Source organism: Schistocerca gregaria, chromosome 5, assembly GCF_023897955.1.
Source record: "Schistocerca gregaria isolate iqSchGreg1 chromosome 5, iqSchGreg1.2, whole genome shotgun sequence".
Lineage (NCBI taxonomy): Eukaryota > Metazoa > Arthropoda > Insecta > Orthoptera > Acrididae > Schistocerca > Schistocerca gregaria.
In genome coordinates, this window is record NC_064924.1 from 543,903,085 (window position 1) to 543,924,590 (window position 21,506).

General features: G+C 43.7%; 1 protein-coding gene and 1 non-coding gene across 2 annotated transcripts in view; one reads left to right on the forward strand and one right to left on the reverse strand.

The window, feature by feature from the left end:
* LOC126272070 (E3 ubiquitin-protein ligase MIB1) overlaps positions 1 to 21,506 on the reverse strand; it is a 1,610,869-nt gene that overhangs the window by 219,390 nt on the left and 1,369,973 nt on the right. The gene's annotated exons all lie outside the window — the stretch shown is intronic.
* Trnas-cga (transfer RNA serine (anticodon CGA)) lies at positions 8,429 to 8,503 on the forward strand. Its single transcript has one exon. It is a non-coding gene; the product is annotated as a tRNA-Ser (tRNA).

A 21,506-nucleotide genomic window follows, 5' to 3' on the forward strand; every position in this document is an offset into this window, starting at 1 on the left:
TAGTATAGTATTGTGATGTAATGTGGAAATATAAAATCATGAAAATAAAACGCCAGATGGAAGATATTGAAAAGAGCAATGATCAGATTTAAATTATAAAACTCGATTATACTGCCTACACGGGAAATTTGTTCCTTCTGCGAGCCATGTTTTTCAAAGAACCACATTTTGGAGAGAAGCTGGTAGAAACAGACGAGTAAATTGTATAAATTATTATGATTCGGTCTTACGACTCACTTATAATGGTTGCATTACACTAGCCTAGGAATGGCTAAAAAAATACATTTGTTTATCAAACTAAGATTTTTTTTAGGGTAGGTCCGCAACAGTACGAAGCACTACATCCCACAATGTCACATCCGATTGTGCACAATTCAACATACCTGCCAAAAAGAGACTTACGATGAGGCCTCTTACAAACTCTGCCAGGTGCCGAAAACGTTTTCTCACAAGAGTACTCTGCATCTCTATGTCTGTTACAGTGATCAATCGACATGAGACGCTGTTAACGCCCCTCGCACACAGTAACAGGCCTGTTAAGAACACCGAACATAAACAACAATAATGCTCCTCGGTGGCCATTCTACTTGTCACAGTGAACTGCAGCTCCTAATCGTGTACACAACCACCAAAGGTGCGTACGTGTACGAAGCTACTGATCGCGTCTTGCGGGTGTTTCAATTTTTTTGTCAGATGTATTTAAGAAAAAAACGGGTATGGGGCCGCGCCCAGTGTGTAAGTTTCTGCTCAAATTTAAGTCCTTCATGCACAAAAATCCCCGCTCACTGACTGTGTGTGATTTTAGGCGCCTTCGGCTATCACGTCAGCGCCACGGCGAAGGGTCCGGCAGAGTGTCGACAGTCGACTGTCGCGGCACACAATGGCACTGCTGCTGCGCGCACTCAGAAAGCTTCCCTGGTGTGGCGGCGGTTCCGCAACACATCGCAGGCAGATGCAGTTTGCCTCCCACTAAACCCTGAAAAGAACGCGCCTGTCAGCAGCTTTGTTTTTATGACGTATAATCGCTCCGATAAGCGGCTTAGTTTCTAATCTGCTCTACCATTCGAGCTGTATTTCAGCACAAATCTCGTAACAAATGTCAGTTTTTTCTGCGGGTATCGAGTTGCCAGTTTCAGGCACTTAAATCTGTTTTCGTGTCACTTCTGCGATATACTGCAACAGCAACTGAAGTTTTGCTCAGGATATCCTCTACTGAAAAATAAGAGGCACAACGAAGGAATTATCCGGATGGGACGAAAATCGGTAGATGTGATGTGCATGTACAGGCAAACGACTGCTAATGAATTCAAAAAATTGGATGATTTATTCAAAGGAAAGAGCTTCACAAATTGAGCAAGTTAATAACGACTTGGTCACCTCCGGCCCTTATGCAAGAAGTTATTCGGTTTGGCATTGATTGATAGGGTTGTTGGATGTCCTTCTGACATGCGTCTGCAGACACGTCTTCCCTGGTCGTCGTGGCTCGGTTCGAAACGAATCATCACCGAAGACAATTCTAGTCCAATCAACGGGACTCGAAGGCGAAGAAGTGTCTGGAGATGACTCCGACAGTGGTGGGATACCAGCTCCACTGTCGCCCATCACGTGGCCCTACAACCAGAGTGATTGTCTGGGAGGCCGCTTCATTTACAGCAAGCTCCGTCTGTTCGTCATCCTTACAGCACAGCGGAACGTCGATGATCTTCGACGCCCCGTTTCGTTGTCCTTCATGGCTAGCCATCCTGGGCTTACATTTCAGCAAGTTAATGCTCGCCGGCAAGTTAATGCTCGGGAGGGGGTTGTGGGATCAGCCCCTTGTTGTCGCGGTAGTTGGGTTTCTTGATCTTGAAGCCGCTCCTTTGTTGGGCTCACGAGTCTGAGAGTACCCCGTACTAGTGTTCCCACCGAGGAAAAATCCCTGCATGACAGGGGATCCGGGTTCGCTAAAAGCTCGATCCAACCTCTCTTCTGCCAATGAATATTCGTTTCTGTCTTCCGAATACTTCATCCTAGGCGGTCCTCTTCTTTTCTCTCCCAGCACTTTTCCTTCACAAACATTACTAGAAAAGGTGTGGTATCTGATGACATGACCGAGAAATTTTATTTTTCTCTTTACCATTTCCTTTAATAACCTTCTCTCTTTGTCTGCTTCACGTAAAACCTGCAGGTTGGCTTTCTTTGCGTCCAGTTGTTTCTTGTCATTTTACACCATATCCTCATTTCAGCAGTTTCAAGCCAGATTCCTTTCCAGTTTAGGTAATAATAAAAACCCACAGTCAAATAGCGCTAGTGTTATCATTTAAAATGTTTTAAATAGAGCAAGCTGGAGTCTCTCAGCTCCTCTTTTTTTTTCTTTACTTACTTTTCAATTTACATACATTTTGTAAGTAATATGAATGTGGTAAGTGCTCATTTCTAAACGTTAACTACGCTTTTCCCCCTTTGGAACCATTACTCAAGGTGGTATTATCAGTGTGATAATTGCTATAATGTATCTAGTTTCACTGGAACCCTAGGTGATCAAAAGATATGAACCATCGAATAATTTTGTATAATACGACTTTACAATTCTCGTGTGAACTAATATGTGTTTATGGACATAGTGACACCACTCATGAGAAAGACTGGCATTCCGACTTTTCAGTAACGTTCTTCCATTACTGTGGAACTAATTAACTTACGAGATAATTAATATTAAAATTTGTAACCAATTACGTTTTCCATTGCGGATTTTGCCTCCGTGCTTCTTAGATTCCGCCATTTGCCGTTATACCCTTATACCTTTCTTGGTCTGGATTTTGTACGTCACCTGACACACTTTATTAATTGAGTAAGCTATTAAGATTTTTGCATAATTTACGGCAACTCTGAATGTGGAGCTAGGCCCCATAAATGGGGTATTCCGTTTCATAAAGTGTTCTAATTTCCTAAACGACCACATTTATTATAAACCGATTTACTGCTAATACTTACAATCCACATCAACCAGAAAAATCTAACCTAGCCAGTTTTCAAATGATTATATAATTTCTGAGATGGCAGTACTGACAACGAAAATTTTCAGTCTTGCACCAGCTAGCACTCGCACAACACCTAAGCGGTATATCTCGAGAAAATGCAACTAGTTGTGCATTTCTGTGGAAATCTTTTGACTGTAGGGCGTTCTTTTCTCAAGTAGCGACTGTATAAATTCTTTTAAACTGATGGATGGTGTTAACTTCGAACTAGTGTTGTGTTATGCAACTGGCGTTTAATCAACCCGGTGATTGTGTGGAAAACTCGAATGCGGTTACTGTTTACATAATTTACAGCGAGTGTGTTCTGTAAACGTCATGTTTAAAAAGGATTGTATCTTCAGACAGTGATTATGATGTTAATGCCACGCTTCTGTATAGCAAGATGAAGTGATATCAGGTGTTCCCCAGGGAAGCGTCCTGGGACCTCTACTGTTCCTGATCTATATAAATGACCTGGGTGACAATCTGAGCAGTTCTCTTAGACTGTTCGCAGATGATGCTGTAATTTACCGTCTAGTAAGGTCATCCGAAGACCAGTATCAGTTGCAAAGCGATTTAGAAAAGATTGCTGTATGGTGTGTCAGGTGGCAGTTGACGCTAAATAACGAAAAGTGTGAGATGATCCACATGAGTTCCAAAAGAAATCCGTTGGAATTCGATTACTCGATAAATAGTACAATTCTCAAGGCTGTCAATTCAACTAAGTACCTGGGTGTTAAAATTACGAACAACTTCAGTTGGAAGGACCACATAGATAATATTGTCGGGAAGGCGAGCCAAAGGTTGCGTTTCATTGGCAGGACACTTAGAAGATGCAACAAGTCCACTAAAGAGACAGCTTACACTACACTCGTTCGTCCTCTGTTAGAATATTGCTGCGCAGTGTGGGATCCTTACCAGGTGGGATTGACGGAGGACGTCGAAAGGGTGCAAAAAAGGGCAGCTCGTTTTGTATTATCACGTTATAGGGGAGAGAGTGTGGCAGATATGATACACAAGTTGGGATGGAAGTCATTACAGCATAGACGTTTTTCGTCGCGGCGAGACCTTTTTACGAAATTTCAGTCACCAACTTTCTCTTCCGAATGCGAAAATATTTTGTTGAGCCCAACCTACATAGGTAGGAATGATCATCAAAATAAAATAAGAGAAATCAGAGCTCAAACAGAAAGGTTTAGGTGTTCGTTTTTCCCGCTCGCTGTTCGGGAGTGGAATAGTAGAGAGATAGTATGATTGTGGTTCGATGAACCCTCTGCCAAGCACTTAAATGTGAATTGCAGAGTAGTGACGTAGATGTAGATGAATTGGCGGAGGTATCCACTTGAATAAAGACATTCGGTGTGAAACAGAATTTGGTCAACACAGTGTTTGTGGTGATAATAGTTGCGGAAAAAAAGCAACGTCACTTGGAAATCTGTGTAGTGTACATGATTTGCATTGTTCTATAAATCGATTTATAGTTGTTCTACAAGAATTTTATCTTCGAGATTCCGAGGGCTTGTGGGCAATGCAGGTAAGGGCCATTGCGTGTTCTAGCTTTCACTGTGCTGGAGAACGAAGAGACGTCGACTGCTAAAATTGTCACATCGGAAAATAAATACTGTTTATTCCCTTATTATTTCTGTATAAAACGACTGTGCTTTTTGCTACCGATTTCAAGGCTAGAAGGCTCTACCTCCATGCTCAAAATGGGAGAATCTACGTACATCCACAAGTATATCACCTCAACATATGAAATCAACTCATCCAGCCATCAAGATGTGTCAAAAAATCTCGAGAACTGCAAACTCGGCAGCGCACTGATGATAATGAAGGCAGGGGCTCATTCCGTGCGAGAACTTAAAAATTCTATCGACGTCGCAGCGAGAAACTACAGGACGGAAAACCATCTGTGTAGGGAGAATAGCGCGCGCAGACTGGCCCCCATACAACAGTGTAACCGAACAGTTAGGGTTTATCGGCGGGCGACAGAAATCGCTGTCACTTCCCCCGATATGACGACTTGGCTTAATGGCGCAGTATCACGGAGATGTTACGGCAGCTGACGCAGCGACCACGTGTTTCCACGGTCCCGCTCAGCGTAATGTGTCCAGGTTGCAGTCACATTATAGTTATTCAAAAAATAAAAAATGTGGGGGGAGGGGGGTGTAAAATTAAAGTTCGGCGTTTCGTCGAAGACTGGGGGCCGGCCAGTATGGCCGAGCGGTTCTATACGCTTCAGTCTGGAACCGCGCGACCACTACGGTCGCAGGTTCGAATCCTGCCTCGGGCATGGATGTGTGTGATTGCCTTAGGTTAGTTGGGTTTAAGTAGTTCTAAGTTCTAGGGGACTGACGACCTCAGTCGTTAAGTTCCATAGTGCTCAGAGCCATTTTTTTGAAGACTCGGGGCACATGCCACGGAAAACGAAATCGCCCGTGTTCTCTGTAAAAGATTCATTCCAGCAATCAATTTTTAAGACAGTAAAAGTAGAAAACTTAGATCTGTACAGCCAGTCGAGGAATCAGCCCACGAATTCTCTCGAAAGCGAGTCCAATGTCTTAACCAAAGCAGTTCTTCACTCGGTTTCAGGAAAATAGAAAACAATCGTTTCCGCAATGAACAGTACGTGAAAATTGCAGGAGTTTTACACAATGAACTTGGGTATCGCACATGAGGAATCATATCTAAGAGATAAGATAGTAAAAATTTCTCCAAGTTTCGTGCTTTTGCCACTTTTGCCTCAGTCTGTTCAGACCAAGTAGCCGGGACATATTTGAATTCCCACTCGGCGCTTTGGTGTGTACTCGTGCCTTGTGCCTCCACTACATTTTTTCCCCTATTTCGCCGTCACTGTCTCAGTTACAAAGTATTGGAAGTCCACGCCTCATCACAGAACTTGGAGGTGCGAGGCTTGCCCCCTCTGTAAGGTGGGAAAGGAGGCGATCTGCGGCATATGTGACACGGGATTACAATACTGGGGCGGACACACGTGTTTCTTAGCTGTTCAACTCACTCACTTGCTCGGCGGCAGACGACCCCTGTGTGTTTTCATGTTGACAAAACGACGTTGTCATTTACTGTTACAGTGAAATGGTTCAAACGGCTCTGAGCACTATGGGTCTTACTTCTGAGGTCATCAGTCCCTTAGAAATTAGAACTTCGTAAACATAACTAACCTAAGGACATCACACACATCCATGCTCGAGGCAGGATTCGAACCTGCGACCGTAGCGGTCACGCGGTTCCAAACTGAAGCCCTTAGAACCGCACGGCCACACCGGCCGGCCTGTTACAGCGGGCACGCAGTCATCGAGGCTGGACCGTGCATCAATGGAATCGTGTCGTCTGATCGGACGAATCACGTTTCTCTTTAGATCTGCTCGACGGCGGTGAGCGGACACGTCACGATGGTGAACGGCTGTTTGGAACATGCACCGTGCCACTCATGACAGACGGCGGGAGCACTACTGCGCTATGGGGTGCACTCACCTGTTCTTCCTTGGAACCTGTGGTAGTAACCCAAGGCACCGTAACAGCTGTAACTATGTGAACATTGTTGCGTACCACCTGCATCCCATCACGCTTGATTTCATCTCGGACGGCGGGGGCATCTTCCAGCAGGATAACAGTCCGTGTCACAGGGGCATAATTTTTGCGCCATAGTGGCTTGAGGAACACGATAGTTAACTCACCTCGATCTCTTGACCACAAAATTCACCTGACGTGATCCCGGTGGAACACACATCTCGCAGGCTATAGACCGACACCTCCGCGTCCACAAACAATCGGTCCGTAATTTACGGGAATTGAGCGGTCTGCGCGTAGACGTCTGGTGCCACATACCTCTGGAAACATGGCAACAACTTGTCCAATCCATACTGCTATACTGGTTCCAAATGTTGGACGCTATTAAGCAGGGTCATATGGTTTTTGCCCGTCAGCGTGTAATATTTTACGTTTCACGCCAGTTTCAGTAGTTGGGGTTCAAGATCTGCTGCATACGTTTACTGAAACGTTTAAATGAGGAAGAGAATATCTCCTCATGTTAACTGATATACTAGCAGAATTTTCTCTCCTAATAGTTTTAAATAAAAGATACAACAGTTTGAAAAAGCGGCTCTACGTAGCGTTAGTAAAGCAGCTTATAGTACAAGCGACTACAGTAGTGTAGGAGCCACACATCCAGAAACTAGTTACACTTTTCGAGAAAGTGCAGGGCTTTCTTTGGCAGTATTACAGGCTGGAGATATACGAAAGTATTAAACAGTGCGGGCATGTCAATACCACGTCGCTACAACAATAGGTTTTATCGTAAAGGTACACAGGAATAAAATTTGTGTGGAATACCTAGAAACGTGGGATCAGTGAACAGTTTCCAGAGCGACATCCTCAGTCTTACACACTTTGCCACCCTGGTGCGATCTGAATATTATTAGATTCTGTAGAGACAGAAGCTACTCGTCATGTCACACAAACAAGAAGAATTTTCATACTTAAATGGTCTGAAAACGAGTAGCCGTATAAAAATCCTTATTCTCGCCTTAAATTGTACGGAAATACGCCAAAACCAGTTTAGGGAAAACGTATAACATTTATCTCCATTATCAGTTTCCAAACGGCGTGTTCCTCAATGAGAATAGTGATTTATCAAAGTTGTTCTGTTATCTCATCGACAGCATCTTTAACTGTGAAAGTTTTCATCAGCTGACTGAGACACGTTTTCTACAACCTGCAACACTAAATAAATATGGTCCGGATAAAACGCATCGAAGTTCTGGAACTTTAAAGCACTTAGCTACTTCTTTTTAGTAAAGAAAGGGAACTTGCATGATGTGAATAAACAGTCATTTTTGAGTGACTACATACCAGTACAACGGGTAACTTCTCACAACTTGTGAACTACTGTCTTGCACTATTATGGAAGCTCTCAGTTAAATCTTGAAGGAAATACGATTACTGTGATTCAATATTTTCCCAACGTGACTGTTTTCATATGTCCAGCTAGGTTTATAATTCACTTTTTTATTTAAATTATTATTAGAATTTGGAGAAAGAATGGCTAATGATTCCAGAATGAGATTTTCACTCTGCAGCGGAGTGTGCGCTGATATGAAACTTCCTGCAGATTAAAAGTGTGTGCCGGACCGAGACTCTAACTCAGTACCTTTGCCTTTCGCGGGCAAGTGCTCTACTAACTGAGCTACCCAAGCACGACTCACGCCCCATCCTCACAGCTTTATTTCAGTCAGTACCTCGTCTCCTACCTTCCAAACTTTACAGAAGCTCTCCTGCGAACCTTGCAGAACTAGCACTCCTGAAAGAAAGGATATTGCGGAGACATGGCTTAGCCACAGCCTGGGGGATGTTTCCAGAATGAGATTTTCACTCTGCAGCGGAGTGTGCGCTGATATGAAACGGGGCGTGGATCGTGCTCGGGTAGCTCAGTTGGTAGAGCACTTGCCCGCGAAAGGCAAAGGCCCCGAGTTCGAGTCTCGGTCCGGCACACAGTTTCAATCTGCCAAGAAGTTTCAATGGCTAATGATGTTGGCTACCAAGGAACAATTTGTAAAATGTACAGTTGCTGCTGATACTAAACACTTTGCTGGAAACTTCTGGCGTGGGATGCATGTCATTACATTGTCGAGTGCTTTGGACACAGCTGGAAGTGCTTGGGCAATTCTTTGTACAGGGAGTCTCGTGTGGTCGGCTTTCTGGAAAGCTCACGCGTCAAGTACGTTGCCTAGAGGAGACGTTTAAAACCATCGGGTTTGTGAATATCGAATTAAATGATTTTTGAAAATGAAATTTAATGCCTCCTAGCCCAGAGATGTAAGTTACAGACGCCGTGGGAGTGGAATTTGTGCGTTTCATTACAAGACTAACGTTCAGAGAGTAAAGGGTTAAACGTAGTCCGTATCATGATAGCGCGAGTAGAAATTGAAGTACTATTTTGTAAATTACGATCTGCAATCGTGCCTTGTCCCACGATTAAAGGGAAACTAGGAGCGCATATCAAAAATATTATGACTGACTTTAGCTGTGAATTAATGCAGTATGGCAGAAATTGCTTCCATTTGTGACAACCCATCACCGGCGACGAGGTTCATACCGTGTTCGTTCACTTCTGGAAGGCGTTCAACAGAGTTACGCACTGCCGCCTAATGAACAAAATACGAGCTTACGGAATATCAGACCAACTGTGTGACTCGACTGAAGAGTTTCTAGCAAATAGAATGCAGCACGTCATACTCAAGGGAGATAAATCTTCATGCGAAAAGGACCTTCGGGTGTACCCCAATGCAGTGTTATAGCACCAACTGATTTTCAAAAATGACCAAGTGGATAGCATCTGAAGTTCCACGAGGCATTTCGCAGATGCTGTTGCTATACACAGACGAGTGGCATCTCTAGAAAATTGTAGCGAAATGCAGGAAGACATGCAGAGGATCGACGTTTGGTGCAGGTATCGGCTGTTGACCCTCAACATAAACACACGTAACATACTTCGTATAAATAGGGAGAAAGACGCACTATTGTGTGATTACACGACTGCAGAACAATCACTGGAAGAAGACACATCCGTAAAATCTTTATGACTATGCGTACGGAGCAGTTCATAGAGGAACGAACCACATAAAAATACTCTGTGATAAGGCAGGTTCATTGGAAGAATCCTCATGAAGTAGCTTATAAAACACTCGCTCGACCAATACATAAATACTGCTCGCCAGTCTGGAATCCGTACCAGATAGGATTGATAGAGAAAACAGAGAAGATCCAACGAAGAGCAGCGCATTTCGTTGTAGGTTCGTTCAGAAAGCGCGAAAGCGTCAGAGAGATGCTCAGCCAGTTCCAGTTGCAGACGCTGCGAGAGAGGCGTTCTGCACCATGGTGAAACTTACTGTCAAACTTCTGAGAACATACGTTCCTGGAAGACTCAACCAATACATTGCTTTCCCCTAAGAGTATCTCTCGAAGAGACCGTGGATGTAAAATTCGGGATGACACGGAGGTTTGCGAAAAACCGTCCTCCCCGCAAACCTTTCGCGATTGGTACACGGTCTCCGTCACACACCGCAAGGTGGCTTGCAGAGTATAGACGTAGGGGTTACGTACTAATAGGAAGTGTTAAAAACAGCAGGCATGTCGTGGTGTACGACAACATGTCACTTGAGATCTTCTATCTAGTCAGTATTAAGCCTATTTTGCGACCGTACAAACCATTAATCCGATGGTAGATATACAAGCTCGATTTTCATATAAGATATCATTCCTACCAGTTGGAATTCTTTTTGTCGGTAGTTCCCGAAATATATTTAGACGGTGTGTCTGCTAGATTCTTAAACTGATTTCCTGAAACGATTTGCAGCGAAGTTTTTAGCACTGAGAGAGCTACTAGTTTTTTTTGTTGACCTCGCTGCCAGCAGGATATTAACGTAGTCATTTGTTGTTACCCGAGTGCTGTGGTCCATTCCCATCTGCACTGAAACGACATACTGAAATACTCAGCTAGCACCTCTGTTTTCTACGAGCCTAGTGAGGCAGTGTGTATCAGTTTCGTATGCGTCAGTGTCAAGGGTGTACCAATCGAAGGGCAGGGGACGACAGATGACCCTGCGCTTTGTAAGCCCCCCCCCCCCCCCCCCTCTATCACCACCTTGAAGAAATAATCTTTGCATACTTAACTTACATCCTGCAAGAACCAAACACAAGTATTCCGTATCAATTAGAAGGAAGTGGGAACATGTCATGGAAATTGACTAGTAGCAGCTGTCATGAAATCTCAAAATTACATCGTCATTAATCGCGAAAACCAGCAGAGCAGATCACGGGTGACTATGAGGACAACTTACAACAGGTAGTAAGTGTCTGTGTAGTTACACATGTGTACAAAACCAAAGGAGCAGAAACTATGAAAGGCTGCTTGGGTGCACAGCCAACGACTTTACAATCAAGATCTGTGTTAAACGTCCCGTCGACGAGGAGATAATTAGAGTTGCATCACAAGCTTTTAATACTGAATGACGCAGAAGGAAATTCGCTGTGTTCTAAGCACCACACAAACTAGGGAAATCGACAATGAATCTAAATGTTTACGGAAAGAACGACATTTCTGTGAAGTTATAGACCACGTGATGGAATGTTTTGAAAATAATTTATTTTCTAGCACAATGACATTTTTTTCTGAGAAAATAACCGGTTTCGGGAGGCACCGGCGATCATCAGATCACAAATACATGCTGTGATTCAATCCCACCACTGCGGAAACCACGCTACCGTTTCTGCAGTGTTGGTGTTAAACCACAGGCTGTATTTTATTATCCGAGGATCCTACTTGTAGAACTTGTAGGAGAGAATGAGTGGCTAATATTTTGAGCAGCAATCGACGTCCTGAAACGTCATCGAACGACGCTACAGATATTGAAAGTTATAGGTGCCACCGCCCGTAAATGGATGTATATACAGGATGATCCCGTGTTGACGTTGTAAACTTTTTAGCGCGATGAAGAAGGATAAATGTGTCAATTGGAGGTAAGGGGCTCTGTACCGGAAACGGCAGAGTCGAAAGTTATAAACGAAAACCTTTCTGATACCTCGGCCTGTGGAACGTACGTACTGGTACTGCTGTTGCCAAGACTGTAGCATAGGAAACTATCACAGGTGGGAGTATGCACCACAACAAGGAAAAAAAGACCACTGAACACGGGCTCTGAAATACCTACCTGAAGAGCTATGAGCACTTGTTCAACTTCGCTAGTGTGAAACACATCTCATCTACTGAACAAGTGCTCATACCTCTTATGACAAGCATTTTATAAACCACGTTTATTACACTTTTTCATGTGCATACGACCATCTTTGAAAGTTGCCTACCTTACAATCTTAGGAACAACGGTGCCGGTATATGTATTTAAATCAGAGATCTCAAATAGGTTTTCGTTTATAACTTTCGACTCGCTCGTTTCCGGTGTAGGGAGCCTTACCTCCAATTGATACAATTATGCTTCTCTATCATACTAAAAAGTTTGTAACAGCATCTCGGAATTAAGCTGTAAATACATTTACAGGCGCCGGCGCCTATAACTTCAACGCTCTGTAGCGTAGTTGGATGAAATTTCCGGACAAGGGTTCCTTTTTAAAATATTATGTGTTCATTCGCCTCTACAAGTCTAGCCGTTTATAACGGGAATTTCCGGACAACTTGTATTTGTGGGTGGATTCCGGTTTAAGCCGCGCTCCTGCCGATTGAGAATCCAGCGCTTTAATTGCAGCAGCGCCTCCCTTCGAGAAATTGTCAGTCGCCCTCCTTCCCCATCCAATGGAGGACACACGCAAAGGCCTCGCTCCTCGACACATGACGAACAAGTTTACACATCTGTGCCACGTCATCCAGAAATAACAGATGACTTTTCCCACTGTGCCGATTCGAATTTGAAAACTCTGATTCTTGCGCAACAACACTAAAGTGTGTAACGTCTTCAGCTACGAAATATGGCGTGAAACGAGGTGAAAAACGTTATGGCGAGTAGTTTTCGGGAGGCGTGGCTGCTGGCTGCACTTGCGGCCAGCTAGGAGGCGAGGGGTCGGGCCGGGCCGAGCGCCGAGGCGCCACCTGCCGGGGCGGGCCCTCCCTCCTCCCGCGCTTTTAATTAGCGGCCCAGGGCCACGCCGGACTGCGGTCACAGCCCGCGGCTCGCAGCCTGCAGCCTGCGGCCCATGAATAATAGATGCGCGCTCGCCGCAGATTGCTGGCCGCAGCTGTGCAACCCCGGCCGCTGCTCGGGTGGCCCGCTGTCCGCGCTCTTTGACCGCCACTCGCACCCTTAAGTGTTCCGCAAACACGTCACGGCATGTACGTCTACCTCATAATATACCGTACAATGTCCTATCTATTTTTCTAGTAAGTCTTCTGCGTGGTTTGAAGCAGATTTCACCTCCTGTGCCAATCTCTTACCGTAAGACGCATTTACACTGACTTTAAAAACTAGGGAACACACATTTCTGCATATGTATTCGCATCGTCTGCTACGCTGAACTAGTAGCAAACATTTCATATTGTGTGTTCGCATCGAGAGCTACGTTATGACATGATATTCGACGAAATAAGCAAACGTATAAAACTACGCAGTCGTTGTTGCTGGACAAAAACATACTATAGAAGAAATGTCAAAAATGACATGCTGTGTGAGCTGGTTTTCCTGACTTCAGAATGTCGCCCACTGATCCTTTTTTTTTTTTTTTTTTTTTTTTTTGCAAAATTAGATTCCTATCAGATCCTCGGATATTTATCCCACAATTCAAAGACAGCCATCTGTCAAACAGTTCCTGCACTTTGTGAGGCTTTGATTGAAGGACTGAAGGGTTATTTAAACCCAATTCAGTTACGTTAATAGCACTCGAGCATGTATTTAACTGATCATAAATTTATTTTTATTTTCATATTGAAATTAATCCAAATTGTCATTTTCAATTAAAAATAAATTCCTTCAGCCCCCATGCCACTCATACTCTGAATGTGACAGAGGAACCTGCGATTGATGAACCCCCTGCCACATCCGACATACCTTCATTTCTCCGTCATAGAAACCGTCGTAAACCTTTGTCACTATCGTTTCGCTGGGCGGCAGCTGACGTATCTTGCTGATGATGCATTTTTCCAAAGTCAGAAAACGAATCATCCTATTATCGTATTGTTGTGCTATTGAGAAATGAAACACTTAATTTTTTTGTTCGTTACTACTGCTGATCTCAAGCAACGCAGCAATTACATGCAGGGAGTCACTTTTCTGTTTAAGATTTTTACAACTATGACTTCCAACATACCATAAGTACTTCTCTGCCTCATAAAATGTGATACGTTCGTAAATTTTGCTTCCTCTCCGCCACTGCATATCGTAAGAAACACACGGCAAGACAACAAGCAACACTATCCCTGAGTAGCTGCTTTTAGTGGTACCAGGCCACAAGAGTGTTCCTTTGAACTGTACCGACAAGGCCGTGGAACACTGTTTTTGTGTTGGCAATATGTTGTGAATATCGGTAGTCCAGCACTAGCCCCGAACAGTGTTGCAGAACATGTTTCGAACTCAGTATAAACGCCTTTAGAGTATCACCTCCACCAAATATCGAAAACTATTTCTTTCTCCTCCTACAATTTTTGCCCTCTACGGCCACTCTTCTCTCTGAACCAATCTTATACATTATAAATAAAAGCCCCTTCCATGTTTTTCTGTCTGTATGTGAAAGTAAATCTCTCGAACTACTATAGGAATTTTGACACGTTTTTCACTAACTGATCGACTTATTCCGCAGGAAGGATTGCGTACAGGGACTGCACAAAAATGTGGAAACTCCAAAAACACAACACGTTACCATGGCTAATACGGAGTAGGGAAGCTGATGACAATCAAAACAACTTTTCGTCGTCTCAGAATGGATAATCCAGACACTGTATGCTTTCCAAAGGAACCTTATACCATTCTTCCTGCAAAACAGTGGTAGTCTCAGGTAACGATGATGGAGGTCGATAGCGATCACGCACCATTTTCTCCCAAGTAGACCACAAAGACTCAATAATATTGACATCTGGTGATTGTGGTGGGCCGGGGAGACGCGACAAATCATCCTAGTCCTCATAAAAGCAGTAATGAGCAATGCGAGCTGTGTGAACACGGGCCCTGTCGTACTGGAACACAGCATCACCGTTCGGAAACTAGCACCTTGGGATGTACACGATCAGCCAAACTCGTCCTATAATTCTTGGCAGTAATGCGGCCTTGCAGAGTAACCACTGGGCCCATGGAATGTCACGATATGGCTGTCCAAATCGTCACCGCACTCATGCCATGTTTCACTTTAGGACGTAAACTAGGCGAGAAGCCGGAAACAGTATGAAACAAAAAGCTCATCCGACCAAGTTACTTTGATGCATAGCTCCGTAGAGCACGTCCTATGACTTGGGCACCACTTTTCCCTGTTACGGACATTTGTGTCACTGACCAGTGCTTTTGTAATACCAGTTCGCCCTGCAGTTCCCAGCTTATGGAGCCCTCTTCATGTTTTTTTGATGCTGGCAGGGTTCGCGAGTGCGACATTCAGTTTTGCAGTAACTTTTGCAGCTATTGTCCTCTTACCTTCCGTCACAATCATCTTCAATGATCGTCTGCCACGATCACACAACACACAGTTGCTGGTAAACCTTTCGGGATGTGAGGCGTGGACCAAGAAACTTTTCTGTTCCTGACATTTCGTCCAGAACTGCGCTGGACATTCTCAGAGGCGCTCCTCCACTAAATCTTGTCGACTGACCGGTTGGACGTCCGAGAGCCACATATATACCGTAGGAAAGGGGGCGTCGTCGAAGTAACACGTGATGAGCAGAGATAATCCTTGTTAAAGATAAAATTATCTAGCGATTCTGCAGAGCTAGTGTCCATATGTCGCTAAGTTTCATTGCCTCCTCTTTCCTTCCAAAATTATCCTGATGCTTATAAACTTCAATGGCTTCTCTACATAGTCGTGGATAATAATTTGACGTTGTAGAGAAAATTTATGTTTCAGTAAACTTCACTTCATAGTTTCCTGACTGAAGTGCATATTCTGTTACACCTGATTTCTCTATTTTTCATAGTCGGCAAAGGCTTTTGTGCTCTTTCAGCCGAGTATTTACGATCATCTACGTAGTTCCAATATAAACTTCACTACACGTACACGGAATTTTGTATGCACCACATGTCGACATAGGAGGGCGTTTATCCTTCACAGGTAGGATTCGAAATGTAGCATATACAAAATTCGGTCTACGTGCGGAGATGTTTATATTGTTACTAAGAAGAGGAGCTACACGGCTAAAAGAGCACAAAAGTCTTTGCCGACTAGGAAATATAGAGACATCAGCTGTAGCAGAGCATCCTCTTCAATCAGGAAACAATAAGTGAAGTTTTCTGAAGCATAAATTTTATCTAAAACGTCAAATTATTATCTACGACCATATAGAGAAGAAATTGAAGTTTATACGCATCAGGATAATTTTAATGGGAAAGAGGAGGCAATGAAACTTAGTGACATATGGACAGAGCTCTGCAGAATCGCTAGACTATTTTATCTTGGACAAGGATTATCTTTGCTCATCACGCGTTACTTCGACCACGCCAGTATACATGTCGCTCTCGGAAGTCCGACCGGTCAGTCGGCAAGACTCTGGGAAGGAGCGCCTCTGAGGATGTCCAGCGCAGTACTGGACGAAACCTCAGGAACAGAAGAGTTTCTTGGACCACGACCTCACACCCCGAAAGGTTTACCAGCAGCTATATCAGCCGGTCGTGAATGCCTTCATTCTATGAACACAACACGTAGTGGGTGATGTTTTTACGTTTTGCCTGTAAGCAATATAATTCTTCGACACGAAGCCTCTTTGAAACACAAAACACTTCGGCTTTGGTGGTTACAGAAGCATCCCCCATATGAGCACAAACAATTTTCCCGCTTAGCTCCTACATAATCCACTCGCAGCTAAGCAGAACACTATTCTGATCACGGCTGACAGTGCACAGCTGCTGTTCGTGGTATAATACAACAGCGTAACCTGGAGGCTTGGCTAGCATTTGGACTTACTCGTATGTTCAATCATGCACTTGCTGCGGCATAATGAAAAGACAAGTCGGCCACCCTTGCGAAGCCACGGCAGGTGGCTAGTACTTCCCACTGTTTTGGGAAGAGGGTCCCAGAATCACATATTGTCACTTAACTGTTTCTTTTTAACAATTTTAAATTCTAATTTATTCGTGTTTTAACTATCACATTTTATTACTGTAATAACGTATACGTCTGGCAAGCCCCTACAGACTTGACCTATTGTACACTTCTTTTATTGCATTCAGTACAATTTTATAATAGGCTGCTTTCCTACGTTAAAATGGTTCGAATTATTGTTATGCTGATTGATTATAACATTTAAATAGCATTAACGGTCAATATTCTCACGAAACACCTGTTACCTAATTAAAGCTTGAAAATAATTAAATATCAAGCTCTGGTCACGTGATCGAAAACGCTCTGTTACTGGCTGATGCTCCGGTGACGTCAGAGGCTAGGAGCAAGATGAAGTACTTGTGTTATAGTAGCGTTAGCCGCAGTTACGAGATTTTTGTGTACTTTTACTGCAAACAGTTTAGCTGTTAGGGGAACAAGAACTGATTGTAGCAGTTGTTTCGATCCTGGGCTGTCTTATACATAGCTTCACATTAGTCCCAGTAGTGGACAACAGAGGGTCAAATGCATTTACTTTGGAAACAAACAATTCACTTTTTTGGAAAGCATTGCTAGTAGCGAAAATATAACCATACGTCCACAGTACAACTAGATGTACGACGATGAGGTTATACGGAGAGATATAAAGCATGTACAACATTCACGTGACACAAAGGTAAGGGCTGTGATATTTGTGAGTGCAAACTAACGTCAGCATCTGAAACAGACTGATGTAACTGCAAGAGTTAAAACATTAAGGATCCTTGCTAGACAGTACGAAAATACACTCAAAAACTACTTATCAGGAGTTTTTGTAGATGTATTTGTACAATATGATACTACACACCATTTGTAACTCATTTTCAGAAACGTTAATTCTAAAACAAGACATCACTGTGAATTAGCAGTATGACAGCAGGAGTAGCGAGCTAGCCAGTGACGTCACAGGCATCACATGACTCGAATGGAGCGTTTTAGCGAGCGTTCAAATTATTTGAACTTAATTTTCGTATTATAAAATGAAACTGAAGGCGAAAAAAGCATGTTAGGAGCATAAAGGAGATAAATCTATCATTTAAGACTATTTCCAGAAAACAATCAAATATCCTATTTACGATTAAGTCTATAATTACACCAGTGACATATAACAACTTACGGCACAAACACATGTAGTGGCTACTGTATCGCAGTTTGTTAGGAACAGTAGCGCTATTGACGGCACACCTACATCGGCACTGTCTCCTCGTTTACACCAGATATTTAATATGTGCCACGATGCTAAGCTAATTTTGTGTATATTTTGTGACGATGCCATATTGGCTTTATTATATCAGGACATGTTTTGAAACTGGTGTGTCACATCATATTTTAAGCGCAAGTTTCCACATACGCGAGAGCAATAATTTTTCAGAAATAATTCAAAAGCCAAGATCGCTTAAATAGTGTTTACTCGTTATACTCAAATGGTTTATAAATGTTAAGCTATATTCAGATCCGATTATGGCAACTTTAGTGTGTTGAAACCGGTCATCCAGTAAACAGTATTTAAGCGATCTTGGCTGTTGAATTATTTCTACAACAGAGTGATCGCCCCACAACACACTATTTGTTCACTGCACAATAATTTTTCATTATGGGATATTTTATTGTTTTAATTTGCAGTCTATCAACTATTTGCATTTCATGTCGCACGCTTTGCTGCAAACCTGAAAATGGTCATTGCTGACGGAACCTACAGTCTACAGACTAAACGTTTTCTAACAGACAAAAACAAAAGTAATTTGTTCTGGTTAGTGTTTTCCACATACACGAACTTTAGATATGAGCCCACCTCATTTTGAGCCTTCGTCTGTGACAGCACATCTCAGACGCTTAGATCTATTCTTTTCTTTTACGACAGTACACGATTCACTTCCATACGCAACGATACGAACCGCGACGGCAGGCCGGTGCTGCATTTAGGGCGCGGGTTGCAGCCTGCCGACGCAATACTCTGCCATTACGGCAGCTTCCTCAATGCCCGGTGCTATAGAATCAATGAATCAATGAGCTGTTTCATCAATCACTGCCTGCCTACGTCCCCTCCACCTCCTCCAGGGAGTCACTCGCCACTCCAATCCACCACTTTTACACTTTCAATGCTGTGCTCCACATGTACATGGTGAGGCATCAGTTTTTCAAATGCAGGTCTATATCTTATACTATACTACGTACGGCGAAAGGAGACCCCCTGACAGTTAGAAGGGCTGTTCGCCTCTTTCAGCCACCAACTGCAAACGGCTCCCGCATCGCTAAGATGTTACCACAGAGGCGTGAACAAAATCGCCTGGCAGACGCCCGAAGCTACCACGCTGAGCTAACTCTGGCATCTCGCCGTGCGGACTGTACTAGACTTATTATGGCCAGCGATGCGCTCTTTACTCATATATAAGCTGGTCTGCTACTTAGATTATCCGTGCTTCGTTTCTCATGCATGTTACATCCAAGGTGGGATAAATCCACTACTTAAAATCAGAATTGGAAACCATGCATTACACTAAGTGGTGCTAATCTCATTTCTGTTGCTGCTTAATGCTATCGTCTTTCTTTTACTTATCTTATTTTCATATTCTGCGCTAAGCAGACTGGGCATTACGTTCAATATGGTCTCTAATTGTTTCAAATGGTTCAAATGGCTCTGAGCACTATGGGACTTACCATCTGAGGTCATCAGTCCCCTAGAACCTAGAACTACTTAAACGTAACTAACCTAAGGACATCACACACATCCATGCCCGAGGCAGGATTCGAACCTGTGACCGTAGCGATCGCGCGGTTCCAGACTGAAGCGCCTAGAACCACTTGGCCACACCGGCCGGCTGTCTGTAATTCTTTCTCACTGCAAGCAAGAACTGCAACGTCATCAGCGAATCGTATTATCGATCTCTTTTCACCCTGAATTGTAATCCCTCTCTCGAACCTTCCTTTTATTTCCTCTAATACTTCTTCGTTGAACAATAGATGATAAAGCTTGCATCGATGTCTTACATCCTTTCCAATCCGAGAACTCTGTTCTTGGTGTTCTTGCTGCTCCCTCTTGGCCCTTGGATATATTGTACAAAGGGCGTTCAATAAGTAATACAACCCATTCTTTCCTCGGTCAGTTTCGGTAGGGAAAAAAAACGAATTTGTTGTGGATCATCGTGGAATATTCCTGCTTCAGTCCCTGTAGTTTCATGAAGTTCCGATGGATGGCAACTGCAGTTAAGTTTCTTTTGGCGGAAAACCAGAGCATCACCGACATTCATGGCCGCTTGTAGCATGTCTACAGAGACCTGGCACTGAACAAAAGCACGGTGACTCGTTGGGCGAGGCGTCGGTTTTCAGCGCAACAAAGTCAAGCAAACTTGTCCGATCTCCCGTGTGCCGGCCGGCCGCACAAAGCTGTGACTCCTGCAGTCCTGGAACGTGCGGATATTCTCATCTGAGGTGATCTATAGATCACAATCAAACACTTCCCTGCTTAACTGGACGTCTCTGGTAGTACTGACAAACTCGTTCACCAGGTGGGTTAGTCAAAGGTGTGTGCCCGCAGTGTTGCTCGCCACCTAACAGAATAACATACACAGCGACGAAGAACCATCTGTGCGAAATTACTTGCGCGTTATGAAGCTGATCGTGACAATTTTTTTAACAATCGTCAGGGGCATTCATCAGTTAGAATTGGAAATAAAACAGCAATGCGTGGAGTGGCGTCACATCAACTCCCCTCTGCATAATAAGTTCAAAGCAGCATTCTCAGCCGGCAATGTCATGACGACAGTCTTCTGGGATTCTGAAGCGCTTATTCTGTTTAAGGTCCTCTCTCATGGTGCAACCATCAACTCTGTAGTGTATCGCGTTAACCTCAAGGAATTGAAGAAACGACTTCAGCGTGTTTGTCGCTACAAACATCTTCTCCGTGACAACACAAGGCCTCTCACTAGAGTGCGCCCCAGAGAGGGGCTCACAAAACTTCATTGGACTGTTCCTCCTCAACCACCCTACAGCCCAGATCACGCACTTTCTGACTTCCATCTGTTTGGCCCAATGGGGATGCACTCGACGGGAAGCAGTGCGTGGATGACGGGGAGGCTATTGACGCAGCAAGGCTCTGGCTCCGACGTCGACCACTGCAGTGGTAGCACATGGACACACGGGCCTCCCCAGTAAGGTGGCGTAAGGCCGTGGCATTTAACGGAGATTATTTTGAAAAGCAGGGTTTTGTAGCCAAAGGAATTTGGAGTAATGTGGTGTATTGGAAACCTGAAAAACACCAACCTGCTTTCCTAAAAAAATGTGTTGCATTACTTATTGAACGCCTATCGTATATTACCCGTCTTTCCGTACCTATTGTTTGACTATTGTAATGTCTTGCACCATTTAATAGTATCGAACACTTTCTGTAGCTTGACAAACATTATGTCTTCTTTTTTCTTAACTCTAGCGCGCGTTATCAAGTTTGATGTAAGACCTAGCACTCTGGTTCCTTAATCTTTCCTACAGCCAAATTGATAGTCATCTAACATTCCTTCAGCTTTCTTACCCATTCTTCTGTACATTATTCTCGTCAGCAGTTTGAGTCAGTTGCCAAGATGGTTGTGCGATGGTTCTCGCCTTTGATTAGGTTCTTTCGCTAAAACAGATGAACTTAGGGTACATAACAATAAAACGAGTACCGAGACTTCATCAATCTTGGGCTGTGCGCGATTGTTACTAAAGGAAGAGGATGACACGGAG